Source organism: Felis catus, chromosome A2, assembly GCF_018350175.1.
Source record: "Felis catus isolate Fca126 chromosome A2, F.catus_Fca126_mat1.0, whole genome shotgun sequence".
Taxonomy (NCBI): Eukaryota; Metazoa; Chordata; class Mammalia; order Carnivora; family Felidae; genus Felis; species Felis catus.
In genome coordinates this window covers 163,810,677-163,827,608 of record NC_058369.1, presented here as the reverse complement: position 1 = coordinate 163,827,608, position 16,932 = coordinate 163,810,677, and the positions used below count along the sequence as shown (strand labels likewise).

Sequence of the window (16,932 nt, the reverse complement as noted above, 5' to 3'; positions counted from 1 at the left end):
TCCCGCTTCCTGGGTCTGAGGAGAGCCCTCCTTGGTCGGCCAGTGAACCTGGGTGAGATTCAGTTAGATTTCGGGCAGTGTTCAAAATACCGTGTACTCCTCGGAGCTATGGGGTGGGCCCTGGAAGTTAACGGGATGGATGCTGGAGGAACCAGGCAGGGGGCACAGGAGGGTCTTTGTATGGGGGGGTGGGCTCAGAGCACACCCCGAGAGGAGGAGAGGTCCGTGTGGGCTTTGGTAGACAGATACCTAGACGTGTGTGTGTGTGTGTGCGTGCGTGCGTGCGTGCGTGTGTGTCTTATTGACCCCAAGGCCGCCGGTGAGCCCGCAGTGTGCATCACCTTTTTGGCCGCCGGCACCACTGGCGAATCCTTCCCCTCCCGCCATCTGTTCTTTGCACCGTGTGCACCTTGGACTTGTTCAGACAGTCAGGAGAGGTCACCACGGGGCCGCACGAATAAGCCCCGCCTTCCAGCAGGCAGGGCTGAGCCCTTGCTGGTCAGCTGCTGGCCCCCTCAGCACCCAGCCGGGTGGCCCGGGGCACGACACAAGGGGTCGCGTGGGATTTCGAGCTCATATACGTATTGGCTTAGCTGAGAGCTGCAAGTCTGTCGTCGGGCAGGCGACGGGCTCCAGCCGACGCACGCGCAGTCAGTATACACGGGGCTCCCGTGGATGGGGGCTCGGGAACCCCGCCCGACACTGGGGGCTGGGGGGTGGGCCCCTGGGGCCTGGGCGCAGTCTCCCCACACATGCAGCTCCACGCAGTAGCCTGTCTCTGAAGACCTTCGAGAGTCCAGAACTTGGTTGCGAAAGTTAGAGAAACGGTTACCTGTTGAGGGGTTGGGCTGGGTTTGGGTTCCTCTCCATTAAAAGCAGGGCAGGAGAGCCCAAGGGCTCCACGTGCGTTTACAGTCCCGGACCTGCCGAGCTTCTAGGTCGCCTGGCCGGAGGCGTCCTCGAGGGGCTGTGAGACACACGGTTCTAAGCCAGCACACATCCAGGTACTTCGGTAAATAGCAGCGTACCCGTACGGGAGGTAGATAAGGCCATGTGTCCCCTGCTTCTGCACACACCCCAACAGTCTCGGTACCAGGTAGTATGTTTGTGAGCAGGGGAGGGGCAGAGAGAGGGGGAGACACAGAATCCGAAGCGGGCTCCAGGCTCCGAGCTGTCCGCACAGAGCCCGACGCGGGGCTCGAACTCACCACCTGTGAGATCACGACCTGCGCCGAAGTCCGATGCTTCGCCGGCCGAACCACCCAGGGCGCCCCATCCAGGCGGTGTTTTCAGTGAAAGGAAATCCGAGACCAGAGTCTGCCACGCGCCCCCCCCCCCCCCCCCGACGATTTTAGGCGCTGGGTACAACCTGTCCTTGTAGCTCAAGGCACGTCTTGCCACTGCCCCTGAGCAGATTCTCTAGCTGGCTCATTCAAGGGTCCCGCGGCCCCCGCGGTCCTAACTGAGCCAGCCCGAGCCAGCACTTAGCTTACCTTGGACACCACTCATTTCACCGAGAGGAAAGAGCTCTAGGTTTCTTGAGCTGATTAACAAGGCTTCTGGTCTAGATCTCACTAAGGATGTTGGAAGCGCTGAGCGGTCCTCTTGGTCACGGGGGGTGTCTTAGAAGCTACCGAGCTGTCCCCAGCGTGTCCGCGGCGCCTTAATAGATGCGGGAACGCTGGCCTCGGGCTGTTTGTAGGAATGAGATTCCCTGGTCAAGTGCCACCGCCGTCAGCATCCCTGCTTGACCCTGTACGTCTCTGACACCGTTCCCGGCGGATGGCTAAGTCAACACGGTGCCTGGGCCTTCCCATGTCCCCTCTTCTGGGCTGCTGAGCTACACAAGTGCAGCCAGTGCGGCCAGGAGCTGGGCACTGGGCCCAGGGAACCCTTTGGTTTCAGTGCCTTGGGCTTCTCTGGGCAGAGATCTGGCCGGTCCCAGGACTGCCACCCGGAGCACGGGGCCGGCCGCGGCCACCTACGGAAGGAGGGAGATAGGCTTTGCTGGGCGGCCGCCGTCGGTCTTTGGGTTTCCACAAGCGGGGTGACGCATAGACCTGGCGCCGTGGCCAGCGTGGACGTGGGGCCGTGGGGCCCTTTGCTGTTAGGGCTGTGGCTGCATTCCTGCCGCGGCGGCTCAGGACGAGCTTGGCATGCGGCGTGTGACGTCTAGGCTCGCGGCTGGAGGTGGCAGGGGACTTGGCAAAGGGCCTGTGCTGGAACCCCGGTCTGTTACCCGTGACCGGGGGCAAGGCACCCTTCTACTCACATGTGATGCGTGTTTCCAGTCCTCTGTGGCACTCACACAGCTGGGGTAATGCCGGGAACGGTTTGGGGTTTTCCTGCCACGTTTCCCTGGTTATTTGTAGCCTTTGAAGGCCTTGCTCTGATATGCTGCGATGTCCTCGCACCAGGACCCGTGACTCCATCAGATCACATCTGACAATAATTCCCTTCTTGCATGTGCAAGAGTCTGTCTCCCTGTGTATAAACCTTCACGTGCCTTGCGGATTTGCTTGGGGACCCCTAAAATGGGACTTTCCAACTTCAAGAGGGAGCGTATCCTCTACTTTTTTTTTTTTTAACGTTTATTTATTATTGAGAGACAGAAACAGAGCACGAGCAGGGGAGGGGCAGAGAGAGAGAGGGAGACACAGAATCCGAAGCAGGCTCCAGGCTCTGAGCTGTCCGCACAGAGCCCGACCCGGGGCTCGAGCTCACGAACCGCGAGATCATGCCCTGAGCCCCAGTCGGACGCTCAACCGACTGAGCCACCCAGACGCCCCGAACCCTCTGCTTTTTAATCACATGAGCAATGAACGAGCCCCTGCCCCGGAAAAACCAGAAGATGCAAATAAGCAAAAATAAACAAGTCAAAGGGGGTGTGGGCCTGTCGGCACGGCGTGGAGCACAGTCAGGCTCGCGACTGAACGCACCCGTGATTAAATCCCGGCGTTGCGACTGACGTGTTTGTAACCTTGGCAACTCAGCCCCTCTGAGCGACAATTTCTTTATTGATTTAAAAAAAAAAAGTATCATTTTACCCATTTACCTCTTGTGCAAGTTGAGATAGCGTATGTAAATACCCTAAGCACTAAAAATATACTCAAGAAATCGATTCCGAGGGAGAGGCCGGGTAATAACCTATAGAGGTCAGGAAAGCGCATGGGGAGCGGTGCGAGACCCATCAGGATTTTGATGGAAAACCAGGCGTGCGGAAGTGTAGAGGCAGTTGTGTGCAGGCGTGGGGGTGCTGAGGGGCCCGTGAGGACTCGGGGTGACAGCTTTCTGCAAGCCTGAGCGGTCGGAAGGTGGGGCGGCTATAGGCCAGGCTCTCACGGGTCTAATTTCCCTTCCTGTAGAACGTGGTCTGTTCTGTAGGTAGTATGGAGCTAGCCTTCTGGTCGTCTTGTTTGGGTTTCGCATTGTCTTTTTTTTTTTGGTCTGGGGAGGGTGCTACGGGTAATGCTCAGAAAGCCGTGTTTACGAAGATTAATTAGCGCAGGGGAAGTGAGTCAGAGGGGATGGGCCACAGGCAGGAATATCCCCAAGACCAGAGATTGGGCCGGCAGTGGTCTTCCGGTGTTCTACAGAGCTCTTTGATCTCCTGGCCTCTCCTTTAGGAGAGCCGACCTGCGCTCTCTAAGGCAGGGGTGGGGGGTGGGGGGGAGGGTGGCGATCGTGGAAAAGCTCCAAGCCAGAAGAGGAAGCAGCGTTCGCAGGGTGCAGCGGAGAGTTTGGGAGTGGCAGTGGATGCAGGTGAAAACAGTAACCGTACTCGTGGCTGGTAGCTCACGGGCTGGAGTGGGGCTGTTTGTGCGCCTAGATCTCTGCTGCATAATGACGCCGGGGACCCGAGACGTGGAATCGCTGGCAGTCAGGGCTGCACAAAGTCGCTCGCACCCCCGTGAGTCATGCACGGGCACTTGTCTCCCAGCGCACCGTCTCCAAAGACCGACAGCAGCTGCCCAGCTGCTCCAACTTGTCTCCAAGTTGAACACTTTGGATGGTGAAACCCAGCTTCCCTGGCATCTCCAGCCATTCCAAGCAAAACTAATTAGGCTTTTTCCGCAGGCCTGTGTGTATGCTTTGGAATAAAGCGCACAGAAAATAAAACAAGCCCAGCTAACCCAGCGAGGCTAGTTCCAGAAGCAGCAGGAGAAACTATTGTGGTTGGCTGGGTCCCCGGTGGACCCCGAGTGCCAGAGCCAGGGGGTTGGCCGCAGGGTGACGGCACTTTGCTCATCGCTAAACGGTACCAGCTTCTTGCTAAACCGTGAGTTTACACTAGTACAGCCCGCTGGTTCCAGAATGATCCCGTACATCCCAAGTTGCTGCTTGTTTGTGTCCAAATGCTTCCTCGTCCGTTATCCCAACGGCAGCCCTGAGAGACGGGCAGGGCGATTGTTTTCTCGGAGGGAGACCTGAGGTTCAGAGAGATGGTTTGGATCCGAGCTGTTGTCCCAGAATGTGTGTGTTTAGGTCCGAGAGGGCCCGGAGGTCCTTTAGGTAACGCATCGCTCCTTCCTCAGGCAAGAAAACAGTCCGGTTCAGGTGACTGTCTCAGGTCGGCTCAGCTTTCCCGGTGCCCAGGGAGACCCTGGCACTGTGCCCACGCCTGTGATCTCTCTGGCCTCAGAAGGGACCATTGGATAAACAGTGACTGCCCCATACCCTCTGGGCAGAAAGTGACCTTAAGAAAGCCGCAGGCTTCCAACCCTATTAGAAGTTTCCTGAAGTCCCAAACTCTTAGTCAGTTGCCTCTTTGTTCATGAGCCTTGGAAGCCATGTGACGTTACTTTCTCCCTATGAAGCTTCCCGCATACCTCCTCCTCCGCATCCATTCTACCCTGCCTTTCAATTAGCCCCCCTTTCTGGAACCACGGATCTGCCAGCTAAATCCTGTCATAGAATCAAAGAATAGATTCTTCAAAGACTTCTCCTCCGCTTGAATACCTGTAGCAATGAGTCGCTCGCCATCTTTCGAAGCAGTTTCTCCATCGCCAAAAAGTTGAAGTCCTGGGTAAATTTTATTTGAGGATAACCATTGCAGGGTTCTGAAGTGAGGACCCTCATTGTCTCCTTAAAAAAAAAAAAGTACTATGAGTTTCTTTTAAGTTTATTTATTGGGGGGGGGAGGGGCAGAGGGCGGGAGAGAGAGAATCCCAAGCAGGACCCATGCTCAGCGTAGAACCCAACTCGAGGCTTGACCCCACCAACCGTGAGATGGTGACCGGAGCTGAAACCAAGAGTCAGACGCTCAACCCATTGAGCCACCCAGGCACCCCTCTCCTTTAAAAAAAATAAAATAAAATAAAAAGATTTTTAAAAATGTTAAGTAATCTCTACACCCAGCGTGGAGCTCGAACTCACAACCCCGAGATCAAGAGTCACGCGTACCACGGACCGGGCCAGCGGGGGGCCCTAGCCTCATTTTCTCCTGATCCATTTTCTTACCAACCAGCTTGCATGCTCCCCGGTGAAGCGTGTTCAGGGTACTTGGGATTTGTTGTAATCAGGTAGGGGAAGACATCCACATGACTGTCGAGAAGGAAGGAGTCTCCCATGCTCACGGATCCCTAGAAACAGGAGGCACGTATGCCACGCCGGACCACGCAGAGAGGCACCAGGCTGGGTCAGGAGGCAGAAGGTGGAGGCAGGAAGCTCTATCGTGGTTTCTGCGGGAGGGAACGCGTGAGGCAGGGGAGGGGGTTTGGGATTGGCTGGGCTCGGGCGGGATCTGGGTCCGACGGCCGTCCCGGCTGTGCGGGCCCTGCATCCAGGTGGTTAGTGTGCCAAGCATAGTGAGTGGCTCAGAGCGTGAAGCTGTTAGAGGAGCTCAGGTTGTGTGCACTCTAGATGGGCCGTCGCGTGTCTGAAGGACGTGCTCCCAGCTGAGCCGTGCACCCTCTCTAGGGAGCGGCTCGCCCGCGGAGGGCAGTCCCACCGGGGTCGGGGGGTCGGGTGGGGGGGGGTGGCCCCGATGTCAGAGCGTCAGGATTACAGATAATAAGACAGGGTTAAAAAAGGCGAGGCCCGTACTGCCTTCCAGATGTGTCTGCAGGTTGTGCGGGTGGGGCTGAGGGACCAGGTTTCCCATGGGAATTTCCCTAGCAGAGCCTTCGGGAAGGGCCTTCGCCAATATTCCTGCCGGAGAGAAAACTGCATCCTCCGTAGTCCAAGGGCGGGGATCCCCGGGGAGTCGGGGTTTCTGCAGCCACCGAGCCCTTCGCCCCGAAGCTCGCAGGCCTGGGCGGAGGGGGACAGCCCGGGGGGCTCTGCCGGCCTCGGGGCCGCGGGCCCGGATGCCGCCGGCCGCTGCTGCTGCATCATCGTGGGCCTCTGCTGCCTTCGCTTGTCCTGCCGCCTGTCTTTTTAAGAGACCTGGCTCGGCCCTCCCTCCCGCTCCCTTGCTGTGTAGTAAGGAGTCGCCTCCCCGGCAGCCCCTGGCACAGGTGGTGATGACAGCTGGCTGCAGTCCCGTCGCTGAGGGGATCTGCCCGCGCTCTGCCTGCGTGTTGAGCAGCACACCCGCTCCCCTCGCCCGCGCGGGGCCGGGCCGGCTCATGCTGTCTGCCGTCCGCTTGGTGCGCCGCTCTGGGGACTGGGAACACGCCCAGCCCCGGTCCCCATCTGTTGCAGACGGGCAGCGGCGGCGGCTCGGGGAGCAGCCGAGCCCTGGAAGTCGCCTGTGCTGAGGGGGCTGGGAAACCCCTTCTCTCATGGGCCTCTGGAGCAGGCGGCAGCATCCGTCAGAGCTGGGAGCCCCGCGTCTGCGGCACCAGCGTCCTGCCGGCCAGCGTCGTGCACCTGCCGTCAGCGCCCGCGGGAGGCGACCTCCGGGACCCCTCGGGGCCAAGTAAGCCGACCCCCCGGAGCCGGATTCCCGAGCGCGTGATGACTGTGCGTTCCCGGGTGTGCGGCTCTCCCCCCCCCCACCCCTTCTGACGCTTTGTCTCCTCCGTCTGCCAGACTGATGCCGAACCGGCGCTTTGTTCCGCGGGGGCCTCTTGCTAAATTCAACACCCCCGGGCGGAGCTCCGTGCTCCTTCCCCACCTGGGCGCTGTGTGTTTGGTGCTTATGTAACTTTTCGTCGGGGTTTAAAGAGGATCCGTCGGGAAGGTGGTGTGAGTGTGGGGGCGTGTTCGCCGGCCGCCGTTCCCTCTCCGCGTTCTGTCCCTCCTCCCCCTGCCCCCGCGGGCCGCCAGGAGCCGGAGCTGCCCGGTCCTGAGTGTGGCTCTCGGCCCCACCTTCCCACCGCCGCCGCCGCTGAAAGTTCCCTGCCGAAATCCTGGCGGGATCCACACGGGCTGCCTTTCTTTCCTTCCGCCGGTCCCCGAGCCGTCACTTAGTAAATCTGTCCCGAACAGAAAAGGATGGGGATGATGTGGGAGCCTTTGGGCACCGCCCGTGGTGGCCTCGGAAGGCTCGCGATCGCGCACTCGCGTCTCCTGCCGGCGGAGGGTGAGCTCCAGGAGGCATACTTGTTGCTTTTAACTTACGGACAAGGCGTTGAAGAAACGGCAGCTGGGAGGGGGCAGACAGAGGGAGACACGGGAGATGTCCTCACCCATGACTGAGCCAAGGCTTGTCTCGGGTGGGGAGGGGACAGCTGGGGGCCGAGCACCTGAGGCGGTAGCACCGCCCCCAGAAAGGGCTGGATTCGGAGGCCGCACAGGCTCTCACCCCCACCTCTGCTGACACCTGGGTGGGGGGGTGGCTCGCTGCTTGGAGCTGGCTGCTGAGTGTTTGGATCGCCCCCCACGACCCCCTCTGTAAGCCAGGGGCTACCCCGATCGGTCATGCGTGACCGAACTTCAGCTCAGAGTTTGTGTGGCTGGTACTTGAGTCCTGCTGATTGCGGGGGTCACCCAGCAGGGGTGGGGGCAGGAAAATAAGAGAACGAGGCTTGATTCTCTGCTTCTGGACTTACAGTCTGGGGGAGGGGGAGACACCGTATTAGACCGTTCAAGACTTGAGAAGCAGTAGAGAACCAAGCATGGGATTTCGGCAGGTACCCAGTGCCGAAGGCAGCGGACTGGCGGTCTGGGGGCCGTTGGGAGGGGGCAGTGCGGAGGGGCTGGGGCTCGGCAGGCTCCCCCCGGGCCTGGGGACAGCAGGACGCAGGCTTGTGCCTGAGTGCAGGGGAGACCCCAAAATATAAATGCAGGTGCCTTCAGGTGTGGCTAGGTACTTCTCGTACCTAGTGGGGGCAGAGGGGAGGGAAGCGAGCGGCCAGCCCACGTTGTGATGAGCAGATCGCCACTGGCCCAGTGCCCCGTGGGCTCCGTGCGCCTCTCGCCGGGCTGACTGCTGGCTCTGAGAGCAGCCCAGCTCACTCCCTGACCCAGAGAAGAGGAAACACACCCTTGAGTCCTAGATGCCAGGCACTGGTCATCCAAGATGAGTCCGATGCTTGGCCTTGACCTCATCAGTGAATAGTACTGGGTAGCCAGGGCTCCCTCAAAATGGAGGTTCTGATTCTTCATCCTGCTTTCGGCTCAGCTGTTAAGTAATGGAATCCTTCTCGGATTTTCCTGCCCTCCGCACTGCTCTCTTTCAAACCGTATGCTCTTTTCTTCCTTTAAAAGTGTTGAATTCTTTCCTCCACGGGATACCCATATTGACGAGGCTTGACCCATACCTTCCAGCAAATCCCCTTAGTGTTCCCTCGTGCTCAGCCTGTGGGCTAATATAGGTCCACGCGTATACTTTTTGTTTAACGCGTTATCTTACATTAGGTTGTGTTCAGTTCTTCTGGGTGGGTTCGATTGATAATTCCCTCTCGGTCAGTTAAGGCTTTCATTTCTTAAAGGGATTTGCCTCCCTATCACCTGCTCTTAGCTCCTTATGCTTTGGTAAATATTTATTGACTATGTATTAGGCTCCAGGTGCCACAATGGGTATTTCCATGGATGTTGATGATCTTCACTCTCATGACGATCCTGGGAGGTTTGCCTCATTTTGCACAGGGGGGAATTGAGGCCCTGTGAACTTGAACTGTTTGCCAAGCTTACGTAGCCAGTAAATGGCAAACTGGGGTTCAGACTCAGGCCCTCCGACGCCAAAGTCCCCTGCACCCACTGCACTGCACGGGCACATGGCAAATGTCCAGCCGTGAAAACTCGTGTATCAGCCACCATCATGGCGTGGTGACCAGCGAGCCAATGGACCTAAAAGTATTTTCACCAGTAAGGATCAGAAGGGTGATCTCTCCTTACCCAAAAAGTCCAAGGGCCAGTTCCCAGCTTGTAATCGATGCTTCGTCAGCAGCTGCCCTCTTCCCGTAGGTGAGTGGTCAGCTGTGGGATGCCCCAGCTGAGCCCAAAAGAATTTCTCTCCAAGCAGGGCCTTGAAGTGATTTGGTTTTCTGATAGAATCCTCTGGGTCTTATCACTTTGATTATTCATCAGGAAATCAAGGCTGGAGGGCTGTGGGTTCCACTGGGTTCCGGCGGTTCCCTTGTTGTGCTGGTCTGGCCAGGTCCCCACCTGTCCTTGGAGCTGGCCAATCCCGGCCCCCTCTCCTGCCCCACCTGTCCCATGTGGACACGGCTGTCTATCTCAGTGTGGTCCCCCTGCCACCGCATCTCCTGAAGGTCACAGCCGCACATTTACACGACCTTCCTGGAATCGTACATTCCTTTCTTGATTTCTTTTGACATCTTTCACCCTAAGATCTAGCGTGTAGGGGGAGGTAGGGAGAAAGCAGAGGAAAACAGAGCCAGACTTGGGTCTTGTTTTGATTTTCCTTTGCGAGTGAGGTGTGTGGTGGCATTTTATTGCCTCACGTCTGCTTTTAAGGGGGTCTGCCGTCTGCTTGGTAAGAATGGCCTCATCTCGTTAGTCGCCCGTGAGTTAGAGACTCGCTGTACAGATTCCAGTAAATAAGGGAACAGACACTCAGCAAGTCGAGCAGACTCAGCTCTACCGTCTGCCCCCACAGCCGTGTTGGGGGGCTGGCAACATGGTGGCGGGGGGGGGGGCTCCAGGCAGCCCGAGGAGGGTAGAATGGAGGGCTGTGGAGTCGGGGGTTCACATTCTCCCCCAGGCTGGTCTGCCTTTTCTTTTTGGTTCAGGGCTGCTATGATCCGAGGGCCCCTAGGACAGGGTTTCGTTGTTTCTTGGAGAGAGAGCCAGGTACCGAGTCGGGAGCTAAGGAGAGGTAAGAGGCAGTCCCAGGCCCCAGAAAACTCAGTGGGGCTTCTCCTTTTCGCATAACCCGCACAGCTCACGTATTTGACCTTAAGTGCAGGCGTTCTCTGTGATTTGCAAGTTCCATCGGCTGCGGCACGTTCGGAGTCACATTTTCATGGCTGGAAGTAAACGTGGGGCTGACCCGTCTGGGCCCTTGGGGCCCTGGAGACTTCCAAGGTGGAGGGCGGAGCTGGGGTGGCCTGCGTTCGGGGAAAGGTCGTGAGGGAACAGGCAGAACGTTACCCTCACTTAGCGCAGGGACGGTCCACAACCCTCCCCTTGACCGGGAGCAGCCCGCGGAGTCGTCCGTGAACCATGTGAACCATATTGGGTGTGGGACCCTCTTGGGAAGGAACGAAGATGACAGAACCCAAGGTAGGAGGGACGAAAGCAAAAGGACTCCTTCCGGAAGAGCGTGAATCTGACCCGGGGCCTCACGGCTGCACCCCTGGTCCCTGCCCTCGGCTCCGGGGCCGGGGGAGGCAGGGGTCCTGGTGCTTTGCACAAAGCGTGGCCACCTGACGGCTAAATCCCGCCCACCACGCGCTTAGCAAAGCTTTGAGACGTGTCAAGATGGTTGAGGATTTTGGCCCATAGGGATCAGAAAGATGATTTCTGCTTATCCAGAAAGTCCAGTTAACCCTAATCCTGAAAGTGCCATCACAGGTACCTGATCCGTCCCCTACCCAGCGTGGGCAGGAAACACGTGGTTCCACAAAGGTGAACTTTCTGGATAACGGACACCCCTGAGAGGGTATGTGACAGGCTCAGAAGACGGAGGGGCGTTCCTATTTTAGAGTCAAGACTGAGCCGACCTGCGGTGCGTCCTGGGAGGGGTGTCTGCATTTTAGTAGCGAGCAGGAACGGTATGTTTGTAAGGCCCAGCAAATGAAGATGAGAGGGAAACTTCCAGTACCCAGACGCTGCGGTGGGGGGCGGGGGGGGGGGCGGGGGGGGCGGGCCCGGCCAGGCACCCGCACGGACCCCTCAATCACACGGGCTCTGGCCTCTAACAGGTGTGCGAGGGCCTCTTAATGAGGCGGCTGCTGCTGCACGAGTTAGGGCAGGGGGGTGTGGAGGAGGGGCTGGGGATTCATCCGTTTGAACAGATTTTCCACTCCGAACCCCAGAGCCCTGTGTCCCCTGGTGGGATTCGCCCTTCATGCGAGGCCAAGGCCAAGACCAGAGCCGGGCGCTTACCCAGCACGGCCAGGCCTGGCTCAGAGCTGGCCGCCGGCATCTGTCTCCACCCACTCGCTCTGACTCATCCCACACTTATCTGCTCAAATCACAGAGCCTTGAAATGCGCTTGCCGGTTGGTCTTCCAACAAAAACTCCGGGGGGACCCTCGGAGAGAAAGGCGGGCCCTGGAGGAGGAGAGGAGGGGCCTCGCTCCAGCAGGCCTGGGGTCCGGGAAGGGGCTCTGGGTGCCTCCCCGTGCAGGGCCCCGGGGACGCCTCCCTTGGGGTAGTGTCAGGACGCCCCTCCAGGCCTTCTCAGCAGCCACCTGGCGGCTCTCCCCAGAAGGGCTTGTTCCTTCTCCTGGCCGCGTAGACAGAGGGCACCGGGCCACGCCGCTGTATACAGGATTTGTTTTTCCCCTTCTTCTCCTCTTCTTCCCCAGATCCCTACTTGGTAGCCAAGGACCGTGCCCCACCCCACCCCACCGTCACCCCTGCGCCTGCTCTCTCCTAAGTGGGGAGGAAAGACCTCTGGCAATGGACCAGAGCCCCCAATGTTTCTCAGAGGGTGGCCTGGGGGCTTGTTAAAATGCGCATTCCTGGGTCCCACCCCCGCCTACTGACCGGGAAGCTCAGAGGCCCTTGGTAGCATCTTACACGCACTGAGGACTGGCTTCAGGCTGGAGAAAGGAGTCTGGACTATCGACTGGGCTCATTCACCTGAAAAGAAGATTCTAGACCTTCTTGCCCAAGGTCTACCAAGATACCAGGTCTAACAGTTTCCCCCCAAATCGGCTTTCTCTAATTTCATGCATGGGGATAGATAAGGAAATCATGGTGCCATTGCAAAAAAAAAAAGTATATGAAAAATCCGAAGAGTATTTTTCAATAGTCCCAGATGCCTGGGGACTGTGGCTAATCCAGAGTCTCGAAAGCTGTGTCTTATTCGGAATGCTAAATGTCAAAAAAAAAAAAAAAAAATTAGAGTACTCTAAAACGTGCTTAACAATGAAATAAACCTGACATCACCCAGTCTTGACACTGCAGGTACTTTTAGGGTCTCAGTGATGCCACTTCGACAGAACCTGGAGTGGGGACGTCGGGTGGAGATAAGCCAGCTGTGGTCAACCTTCTTGATCACATTTAAATATCCAACCGTGGTTTCCGCGCTAGTGATCCCTAAACTAGCCACGTGGCTGGAGGGAAGGGGGTAGTTAGTAGTGGCAGGAAGTCACAGCCTCGGCCCCTGAGTGTCTCTGGGCACCCCCTCCCCCCCCTTCCCCACGTCTAGGGCCTTCCTTTATGTCTAGGCTCCCTGTTCCTGTGGCCCCCACGCTGGTCTGCTCCAAGCACTTTTTCTGCCTGGCCATCTCTGCTCCATCTGGATTCCTCTCCTTTCTCTCCTAGGCCTTCAGGGTCCTTTTATGAGATTAATAATCCAGTGACCTACCAGTTCAGAGAAGGGATTCATTTTAATGGGTTGTCTCTCATGGTTGTCATTTAAGTATTGCCTTGATCCAGATAAAGGGCCAGATAAAGGATCCAGATAAAGGATAGGACATTTAAGCACCCCCATAGGATTGTGACACCTCACATACTGGGGATGCACCTTTGGGAGAAACTGGGCTCTTGGTGTCCAACAAATCTCTCTTCCCTAGATCGGTAGTCACTGCATGTGTCTGGGCTGGGTTCTGGAACGTGACATGCCGGGTCTTCAGATCCCAGGTAAGGGAGGAAGGGACAACTGTGCCCCTATCTGACAAGTGTAATAAGGTGCTTTGTCACCAGGAGGGCGATTGAAACCAGAGAATTTTGCTGCGAATAAAGTGCAACTATCACCCACACTGCACAGCTGCTTCCTGAAAATTCTACTCCCACTGCATGAAAAAGCACACTCAATATTCCAGGATTAATAACGCAGACATCTTCCCCGTGTTCTGCAGATTGTGTGATTTTCTTTCTTTTTTTTTTTTTCTTCCCTATGGCATGGGGATGGGTGGTGGCTGGTGGGGGTCACCCTGTGGTCAGATTTATTGACCTATAGTTTCCATGCAATAAAATTCACCAATTTTAAGTATGCAGTTAGGCAGATGGTGATGTGCCCAGGCATGCAACCAGAGCCATGTTCACGATGTAGGACGCGCCCTGTAGGTCCCTCGTGTCCCTTTGCATTCTGTCCCCTCCCCCAGTCCCATCTTGACACGGCAGAGGGGTGGGTGTGTGTCTTATCTGTGAATGTCCCGTATCTAGCACAATTCCAGACCCACGGACGCTACTTAAATGAATAAGTACATCAGCGGTTCTAACATACTAAAAAAAAAAAATCCCCCAAGACGCCTCTGTGGTTTCTCCCTTTCATCCTGAGTTTTAAAAGATTGTCTGATAAGCATTTGCTGCTAGCTTCTGCATTTAGCCAGTCCTGATAGCAGCCTCCTGATCAGCCGGAGATAATCAGTGTCATCAGAGCCGATGACATTCCAGGTGAAAGCAGGGGACTGTCCGTCCTCATTGTTTATGCGGCCATGGGCACGTGCGCGCTTCCTTTCCACGTTTTGAAACACTGGGAACGCCGCAGGAGCGTCTCACCCTAGACCGGAAGCCCCCAACCTACGTCCCTCCCCGCCTTTCTGGGCTCAATAACAGCATGTTGCCCCTAAATAATGGGACCTTGCCTGTAAAATCAGGGAAGTGTTTTGATGTAATAGGGCAGCATTTCCCCATAATCTCTTTATATGTTAGCCCCTAGGTGTTCCACGTTTGCATATTTGTGTATGTTAGCTCCTAATCTGGTAGGAACTCCTCTGATTCCCACTTTGTGGATTTGAAAACTGAGGTGCGGAGGAATTAGCTTTCACGAGATTACGTAGTTTTCTGGCCATCCATTGGTGTATCACAAGCCACCCCAGATTGAGAAATCTGGTTGGGGGGGCGCACCCGAACGGCTCAGTCGCTTGAGTGTCTGACTCTTGATTTCGGCTCAGGCCACGATCTCACAGTTCGTGGGATTGAGCCCTGAGTCGGGCTCCAGGCTGACAGCTTGGGATTCTGTGTCTCTCTCTCTCTCTCTGCACCTGCCCCGCTCACATGCACACGCGTGCTCTCTCTCTCTCTCTCTCTCTCTCTCTCTCTCAGGATAAATAAATAAGCAGTAAAAAAAGAAGTATAGTTTGGAGTCATCACAGGTCTGGAGGTTGCCTGGCTCAGCCCAGCAGTTCTCACGTGGGGTTCCTCGCGCACCCTCGGCCAGATGGCGGCTGAGGCCGGAGCGCTCTCAAGGTTTCTTCGCCCTGCGTCAGCTGCCTGGGCTGGTTGGTGGCTCTTTCTCCGTGCCGCCTGTCCACCTGGCTGGCTCGAGCTTCCCCACGGCAGGGTGGTCTCCGGGCAGTTGGATCTTCCCCCAGGGCGGATTCCAGGAGATCCAGAGATAAACCACCGGGCTTCTTATCACGTGATCCTGCGACTGTGTCTCTGTTGATCACAACAGCCCAAGGTCAAGGGAGGGAAGGATGTGGACTCAGCTTCTTGGTGGGGGCGGCGGCGTGTGTGTGTGCAGGGAGGGAAGCCGTGCCCGGAGGCCCTCTTAGGGGCAGACTGCCACACCGCCAAGACGCAGACTGTGGGCCCGGCCCCTCATCCGCAGCCTGCTCCCTTCAACTTGGGCCACGGTGAGGAGGTCACATCACGGCCGGTTGGATATACTCCCCATAAGGCAAGTTTCCCAGAGCATCGGTTCTATTCCATTTCTTTATTTTTTTTATTTTATATTTTGTTAACATTTATTTTTGAGAGAGAGAGAGAGAGACAGAGTATGAGCAGGAGAGGGGCAGAGAGAGAGAGAGAGAGAGAGAGAGAGAGAGAGAGAGAGACACAATCCGAAGCAGGCTCCAGGCTCGGAGCTGTCAGCACAGAGCCCGACGTGGGGCTCGAACTCACGAACCGTGAGATCATGGCCTGAGCCGAAGCCGGACGCTTATCCAACTGAGCCTCCCCGGGCGCCCCTCTGTTCCGTTTTATTAACAACGACAACAAAGCCTGTTTGGACTGTGTGGATTTCAGGACCCTGCATTTGGAGAAAGGCTGTCCCACATTTTACTAACCCAAGCACCAACTCCACTGGATGCCACACCAAAGGTTAAAGCAAACGGTTGAAACAGGAGGGGACACAGATGACATTTCTCAAGGGTCCCGCAAAAATCTGAGGTTGGACGGGGCTCCTGGGTGGGTCAGTCAGTTAAGCATCCAACTCTTGATCTGGGCTCATGATCCCGTGGTTGTGAGATCGAGCCCCGTTTCCGGCTCTTTGCTGGGCCTGGAACCCTCTTAAGATTCTCCCTCTCCTTCTGCCCCTCTCCCCCGCTCGCACACACACATACTCTCTCTCTGCATCAAAAAAATAAATGAATAAATAAATAATGACATACACATCTGAAGTTTGACAGTGTCATCTGTTGGTGAGGCTACGAAGGAAGCAGACCCCCCTCCTCTGCCATAGCAGGGCAGCATGGCCCGGTCCTGAGGAGGACGGGTTGCGGTATTGCCTAGAAATCACACGCCCATGGCACTTTGAGCAGTCACACTTCTGGGAACGTATCCTAGAAACACGAAGACTGCGCAAAGTTCCCGTGACCGCCTTGTCGTCGTGGCCAAAGATCAGAAACTCTCACTGCCACGGGGGCTGCTGCAGCTAGAACGTTCCATCCAAAGGAGTGTGCCCCGGATACTGGAAAAATCTCTGTGCTCAAAGTGGTTCCTTTGGGGGTGCATCATGGATGGGGCCAAGGGTAGATGCCCAACTTTTCCTGATGCATCGTTTCGACTTCATGAGCCACACTTGAGTATTTTTAAACTCGTTAAGTTTATGTGTTTTGGGGAGAGAGAGAGAGAGTGTGAGTGGGGGGAGGGGCAGAGAGAGAGGGAGAGAGAGAATCCCAAGCAGGCTCCTCCCTGTCCTCACAAAGCCCAGCTCGGGACTCCGTCCCACAAACCGTGAGCTCATCATCTGAGCCCAGGGCAAGAGCTGGATGGGTGCTCAACCAGCTGAGCCACCCAAACGCCCCTAAATGCCACCTTTACCATCATCGTGTGTAGGACTTGAGTCACGTGTCCACCAAAGATGGCTGTGCTCTGGCTAGTGGAGCAAAGGTTGAGTGAGCCCCCGCGTGGCCGCGGAAGACCTTTGGAGGCGCTGACTACTGTGAGGAGGATAAGGCTCCAGGTGGAAAAGCATGAGCCAGGTGACGCTGTTGAGGAAAATTTGATTTTTAATATCGTCACCAGAAAAATTAACCAACCTCCAGGAGCAGAAAGCAATCTACTTGGACACGGATCAACCGACATTGGACTTAATGCTGTTTTCTGCGGTCTAATAGCAAATAGTCTTAGGGCGCCTGGGTGGCTCAATCCAGTAAGCGTCCAACTCTTGATTTTGGCTCAGGTCGTCACCTCACAGTCGTGAGATTGAGCCCCGCGTTGGGTTCTGTGCTGGGCGTGAAGCCTGCTGGGGATTCTCTCTCTCTCCCTCTTTCTGCCTCTCCTCTGCTCGTGCTCTCTC

At 56.6% G+C, this 16,932-nt stretch overlaps 1 protein-coding gene across 4 annotated transcripts in view; it reads left to right on the top strand.

Moving 5' to 3' along the window:
- The window catches only part of PRKAG2 (protein kinase AMP-activated non-catalytic subunit gamma 2), a 260,830-nt gene that overhangs the window by 40,964 nt on the left and 202,934 nt on the right, over nucleotides 1-16,932 (top strand). The window contains exon 1 of one of the 4 annotated variants that reach the window (XM_023250756.2): nucleotides 6,735-6,862. The exons of the other annotated variants lie outside the window; for them this stretch is intronic. The gene's annotated coding sequence lies outside the window, so the exon portion shown is untranslated. Of the gene's footprint in view, nucleotides 1-6,734; nucleotides 6,863-16,932 lie in introns of those variants that run through there. 4 annotated transcript variants of the gene reach the window in all.